The following is a 7,213-nucleotide window of genomic DNA, read 5'->3' on the forward strand; positions in this document are numbered from 1 at the left end:
ATCGCAGCATGCTGCGATTGTAATCCGAGACTCTTTCTCTCGCACCCATTCAAGTGAATGGGGCGAGAGAAAAATCGCACTGCACTCGCGGTACACCGGTGTACTGCCAGTGCAATGCGAGAATGTCTATAGCCGGCTACACAGGCGAGAGGGAGAGAAATCCCTCCCTCCCCTCCTGAGTGCCGGACCGCCCCCCGCAGCTGAGGTCTGCTCGCACGAACGGACCTCAGTTGCAAGGACACAAGCATGAGACTCGGCTCTGCTGTACTGCCAGCACGAGCCGAGTCTCATGCAAGGGGATCGCAGTAGTCCCCGTGTGGCCCCGGCCTAATACTTTGCATTCAGATGCCTCATCATGCAGGTGGTGCTCAGATTAAGAATATTTATCCTTCGCTTGAGGCTCTGAAGGCACGGCTTGCAAACCACCCGTTTTTGACATCAGCACATTGGCTGAAGAAATGCTACACCAGGAAGCTCCTTTGAGCTGGCTTGATGTGCTTTTTTCGGCATCGCAGGGGAAAGTAGCACCCGACGTACTGGCTAGGGGCTGACGGCTGTGCTTTTGCACCCTGCTCCTTCTTTTGCTGTGCAACTGAGGCAATGTGACCACCTCCTCTTCCTTTGAACTGCACGTCACGTGGATATCCTTCACTCCATGTGGGGGTCTAGAACCTCTTCTTTCCCCGCAGAATCTTTAATCCACTCCTCACCCCTGCCCTCCTTGCCAGTCCCTGCAGAAAGCCGCAGCAGTTAGCACCTGTGTTGTGTCATCATCGAAGATGTGCTGCGTTGGTCCACTAACTGTGTGCACTACGTTTCACGCATACTCATCCTCAAACATAAGTGCACTCACTCTCTTCCACTTCTGGGGTAGGACCAGGTGAATGGCCCACAGAACCCCATCCAGCAGAGTCATCAAAAAGCTGACATGACTGCTGCACAATATGTGGCTCAAACTGCTTAGTTAATTTGCAAGGGGGTTATGTGGAAGATAGATGCCCATGGTCTGCAGGTGCAAACTCTGACCTTTCAGCAGGGGACTGGGTGGAAGACAAAGCAAAGGAACTGGAGGCACGCTTAGTCATCTAATATTAAACCGCCTCAACTTGTTCTGGTCTGGCCTATAGTCCAGCAGTACTCGGGCCTACTAAATTATGCCGAAGGCCCTGTCAATCCCTTTAATTAAACCTGAAAGTCTGCACTTCTCTTGCATCACAGTTATTTAATTTTAAATAAAAAATAGCGGCATGCAGAGCCCAAATGACGAAGATTTAGTCACTGTCCGAAAAATTCTGGATCTAACTGTACATGGCGATATTTATTTGACACTGTTTTGGATCTTCCACTTAGTGGGAACAATGCCTTGGTTACCATCCACTTATAGAACCAGAATGCTACCTCAATTCAAATTTAATTTAAATTTGAATTGAGGTAGCATTCTGGTTCTAAAATTTGAATTGAGGTAGCATTCTGGTTCTAAAATTTGAATTGAGGTAGCATTCTGGTTCTATATTAAATTTGAATTGAGGTAGCATTCTGGTTCTATATTAAATTTGAATTGAGGTAGCATTCTGGTTCTATATTAAATTTGAATTGAGGTAGCATTCTGGTTCTATATTAAATTTGAATTGAGGTAGCATTCTGGTTCTATATTGATTTTCTATCTACGCAATAGGTTTCTAAGTGTTCAAATTACCATCCACTTAGCTTACTAAGTACAAAGGTTTATAGGGAAACACACCGGATTTCACTCTGGCCTATGAAAGGGCAATGTCTATTCTGTTCCTATGAATAAGGCCTTCTTTGTATACTACATAGCTGTTGGCCATAGAATAGATCATCGGTTATGAAGTCAGCATACAGCTTACATCAATCAGCTTACAGCTCTTATCCTAATCAACTTGTGTAGTTTGCACGTGTTACTTTTGGAAATCACTAGGGGGTGATATTACATCATTATATAGTAAGAGTTGCCTGTAGTGTCTCGGTATTTACATGAGGTTTGTATGGTGGTACATAAGTTACGTACATTTTCCATTGGGTTTTAATAAAGAGGCACTGTAGTCATGGCATCACCAATGCAGCCTAAATAAATAATGGTGGAGAGACAGTGCCGGCCCCATAGTTTATCTTATTATTTTAACAGTGGGATGGTTTATGGAGTAAAATAAATGTTGGAAAACTCGTTTACCATATCTGTAAATTATATTTGTAAAAACATCACATTCTGATGTGAGAACTAGACAATTATACAAAGATGTTTGGCACCGCACAGGATGGCTTATTTTCAACTGCAGAAGCATCTCAAGCAATATCTTTTTGTGCCAAAAATTGATTAGAAAGTAGTGTCACCTAAAGAGGTTCCTCAGCAGCTAAAATGTATGCATACAATAATATGCCTAACTTCCATACAGCCTAATATACAGCTGCTGGAGACCTTCATAAAAAAGAATGGGTTTTATAATAAAATGATATTAGAAAGTACTAAAATTCAGCATGTTACCTGAAATAATACAGATTATCAATGCAGAATATAATCAAAGACTCAAACTTGGAACAATCTAAAATAAAATTTACAATCAACTTACAGCGTAAACTGACTAACTGATTGCCGATAATCTTGTTGTGCCGGCGTCGCTGCAGGGACGCAGACTTGCTTACCACCGCTGCCTGGTCCCGTTTTTCTCCGCAGTGTCCCACTTTGCTTTCCTGTCTCCCTCTCCTCCTCGGGTCTGTGCACATCACACAGGATCCTCGGGAGTGCGCTTAGTATGCGCGTGTGCACACCGGCCCTCCATTTCCAGAAAATGCCTCTCCGCCTAAGGCGGAGAGGCACTATGTATTTAAGGCACTTTCCTATTAGGGGAGGTGTCTACGCAACAGCTTCAGTTAGTTAGTATCCAGTCTGTCTAGCTAGTTGTGCTCCTCCCCACATCCTATACCTGTACCTGTGTCTGCCTTCACATTCCAGTCTGTCCTTACTGTACCCACCATTCATTTCAGTACCCATTGTTCTGCCTGCCTCAGCCATCCTGGCTGTACTCGCCTTGCCCTAGAGACTGTATCTGCCTATACCTCTGTTCATATCAGTGTCTGTCCTAGGGGTCAGCTGCTACAGTCCTGGTCCATGTTCTGGGAGTGATGCCTGGTGTCCGCCTCTCATTAGGCACTTAGTTAAGCCCCTCCCACTAAAGGTAAAGCCCATGGTCCAGTGGGTCCACTACTATTGCTCGCTGCCTCTACACCGTCCGCAAGCATTACAAATCTGAAATGGTCAACAACCCTCACTGAGTGGTGCTGGCTATCTCAATACTTCTGCAATATTATTTTCATATCTCAGTGTAGTTAAAAAAAATTATATATCAAAATATAATCCGTGCAGTAAATGCAATAAGCCTTATAGGAAATCAGTTTTGGTAGGCAATGGCAGGGTCCAGCTTGTCAAACAGCATAACATAGGTCCTGGACTTGCCAGTTATGTTTTCCACATAAAACTTGCTTCAGCTTTCCAGCCCAACACAGTGGGAAGTTCTAGCTGCCTCTTTATGCTGTGCAACTGCAAAAACCCAGACTAGTAGAGAAGGTCTAGGTCCAGGTTTGACCTCTCCCCTGCAGCTCACCGGTGCAAAAGGCATTGCTAGGAGGAATATACCTCCCATTTCCCATCATACCCTCTACTGTGTCACAGACTGGATGATGGATGTAACAGATCCAGAGCTTGGACGTGAACAGGGGGTGATTTTTAACACATTAGGCCAAGTTCAGGCTTGAAAGTAGAAATAGATATTCATCCATTTATCCAAGCATCCCCTGTGTGGGGGAATAATGGCATGATGAACAATTTAATATTTGTACTCCCCCCACCACACCTCACTGCCCAATCAACAACATCACATTTTTCTAATGTTTCTGGAGGCTTTAGAAATCTGATCCCATAACTCAAAGCTGGCTATAGTTTTTATATGGGGCCTCTCTTTGCTTTCGACTTTTCTTCCTCACCTTTCAAGAGTTACCTTTTCTTATTTTGCAATATCAATAGAGTTGTATGGACACTTTAGTCCAGTACAAGCTGTAGTATTTAGCGTCATCTTTTTGAGGTCCATTCGACAGTCTATTTGCCTTATATTCCTTTTTTTTAAAGGCAAAGTCATAAAAAAAGTCTACACACCCCTGTTAAAAGTTACCAAGTTTTTGTAATGTAAAAAACCCACATCAATAAGAATAATATCAGAACTTTTTCCACCTTTAATGTTAATTATGGGTGGCATTAAATGTGAAAAGGTTTTGAAATTATTCTTTTTGGTGTTTTTGTTGACATGACAAAAATCTGGCTTTTTAACAGGTATGTGTATATTTTTGTATCCACTCTACAGTGTGTCCACTCATATCCTGTCCACCGCCATTAACTTGAGAACGGTGGCAGCTATAGGAATAGAAGTGGTGTCTAGGTATAGTAAAGTAGCCATGCGCTACGCAATGAAATTACCTATAGCACCACCTGGTGGAAAACAACGGAGTTAGAATTTTTATCTTGAAAACGGAACGAGATATAGAAAAAAAGTGAATTACAAAATTGTAGGGCATCATCAATTCAATACAAATCGACACCTTGCATACAGAAATGCTATATGAAACCCATAACCTCCCCCAAAACACTGAATGCTGGTCACGCATTTTGCTCAAAGTGGCCACCGTCAGCTGGAATGCACATCTGGACTCTGGACAGCATACTGTATCTTGCTGCACGTTGTGCAATATGGTAGGTGACACGTTTGCACAAGCATCTGTGATACATCGTCGTAGGTCCTGCAATGTTGGTGGAGGAGTCTCATACACCTGCTGTTTGATGTGACCTCACAGAAACAAGTTCAATGGGGTGAGGTCAGGTGAAAGTGGAGGCCACTCCACGCAGCCACCATACCCAATGACTTGTAGGAAGGTCTCCATGAGGTATCGCTTCACGTCCGCAGCCTTGTGAGTTTTACACATTCTAATCATAGCATTTTTATATGCAAGGTGTCGATTCGTATTGAATTGATGATGCCCTACAACTTTGTAATTCACATTTTTTCTCTATCTCGTTCCGTTTTCGAGATAAAAATGCTATGGGTGGTTTCATTGCGTAGGGCATGGCTACTTTACTATACCTAGACACCACTTCTATTCCTATAGCTGCCGCCGTTCTCAAGTTAATGGCGGTGGACAGGATATGGGTGGACACACTGTATATATATATATATATATCTTTTCTTACCGTTGACTCTGCAAAAACTCTTACTGTCGCTTCCATTCATTCTCGCCTGGATTATTGTAATTCTTTACTAATTGGCCTCCCTGTTACTAAACTCTCCCCTCTCCAATCCATTCTGAATGCCGCAGCCAGGATAATTTTCCTATCCAACCGCTTCACTGATGCCTCTGCTCTGTGCCAGTCATTGCACTGGTTGCCCATCCGCTACAGAATCCAACATAAACTTATCACTCTCACTCACAAAGCTCTCCATGGTTCTGCACCACCTTACAATCTCCTCCCTCATCTCTGTCTATCACCCCACCCGTGCCCTCCGCTCTGCTAATCACCTAAGACTAACATCCTCAACAATTCAAACCTCTCACTCCTGTCTTCAAGATTTCTCACGAGCTGCGCCTATGCTCTGGAACACACTACCAAGAGCAATCCGATTAACTCCCAACATCCACACCTTTAAGCGGGCCATAAAAACTAATTTCTTTAGACTAGCCTATCACCTCACTGCCCTGATCTAATTTAGTCCCTTTCTGCCGTTCCCAAAAATTTACTTCCAATTCTCGTCCCCTGTACCTGTATAAATTCTGACCAATGATGGGTTCATGCAGCTGCTTTTGAACCCCCTATTAAATCGATGGCTGGACCATATATAACAAGCTTTTCTTTCCCCCCCATTCACCTTTTGTGCCTCCCCTATTACCTCATAGACTGTAAGCTTACGAGCAGGGCCCTCACTCCTCCTGGTATGTTAATTTTGTTATTTTGTATTGTCTCATATTGTCTGTACATGTCCCCTCTGAATTGTAAAGCGCTGCGGAATATGTTGGCGCTATAGAAATAAAAATTATTATTATTATTATATGTTCAAATATGTTTGTCAACTTATCTTCTCTACCTTTTGAAAGCGCTGCAGCTTTTCTATAAAAGCTTAAAATGTTTGTTACGTTTTAAAGCGATCACGATTACCATTCCATAGCGCCTTAGATCAAAACTTACTGATTGCTGGGGGTCTGACCGAAAGGATCCCCATAGATCCCAAGAACGGGACTCTGCACTGTCACGTTTATGCATAGGTGATAACCTTTAAACTTTGCGTAAACTCTTTAAAACTTTTATAAGCACATGCTTATGATTTTACAAGCCAACAGTATTTCACCCTTTGCTGGGAAGCAGTTAGTGTATTTCGAACTAATCACATGTAATATAAGTGTTGACAGCGATTTGTGTACCTGGGATGTATGGATTGTTTTGTAGTGTGATGAATGCTTAAAGAGGTTGTCCACTACTCGGACAATCGCTTTTCATTCCCCATGTTTGCACCCATTAAAATAAAAAAGCTTATACTCACCTTCGGGGTGAGTGTAGTTCCAGCGGTGTCCGCACTTCCGTTCCCGAGACTCACATGAGGTTGTTACATCACACAACTCCACTAGTTGAAGGGTAAACGTGCAAATACCATAAAACCCTAACTAAAACTTAACATTTATTGATATTATTAAAAGGTAAAATACCACAATTCAAGTGAATAAAGTGACTTTGTGCACAGAGGAGAGAGGGAAAATCAATCCCTACAATATCCACTCCCTCCTGTGCCCTACCTAGCCATGGAGGTTGGCACCCTAAAGATACATAGTGGCGCCCCCACTCAGTATCAGTGCAGTGCATATACATAAAGTGATACTGTGCAAATATGGAGTTATAGCAGGGACATATAATACTTAGCTAATAATGCCTCACGCCTCAACGCGTTTCCCCATTTCATGGTTTATCAGGAGGCCGATATCAGTCTGTTGTGGTCAGATATACCTATAACAGCCAGTGTGCTGCTAGATTTTGATGATGCTAAGGGGGCATCTTAGCATCATGAAAATCTAGCAGCACACTTGCTGTTATAGGTATATCAGACCACAACAGACTGATATCGGCCCCTGATGAACCATGAAATGGGGAAACGCATTGAGGCGT

Source organism: Anomaloglossus baeobatrachus, chromosome 4 (genome assembly GCF_048569485.1).
Source record: "Anomaloglossus baeobatrachus isolate aAnoBae1 chromosome 4, aAnoBae1.hap1, whole genome shotgun sequence".
Lineage (NCBI taxonomy): Eukaryota > Metazoa > Chordata > Amphibia > Anura > Aromobatidae > Anomaloglossus > Anomaloglossus baeobatrachus.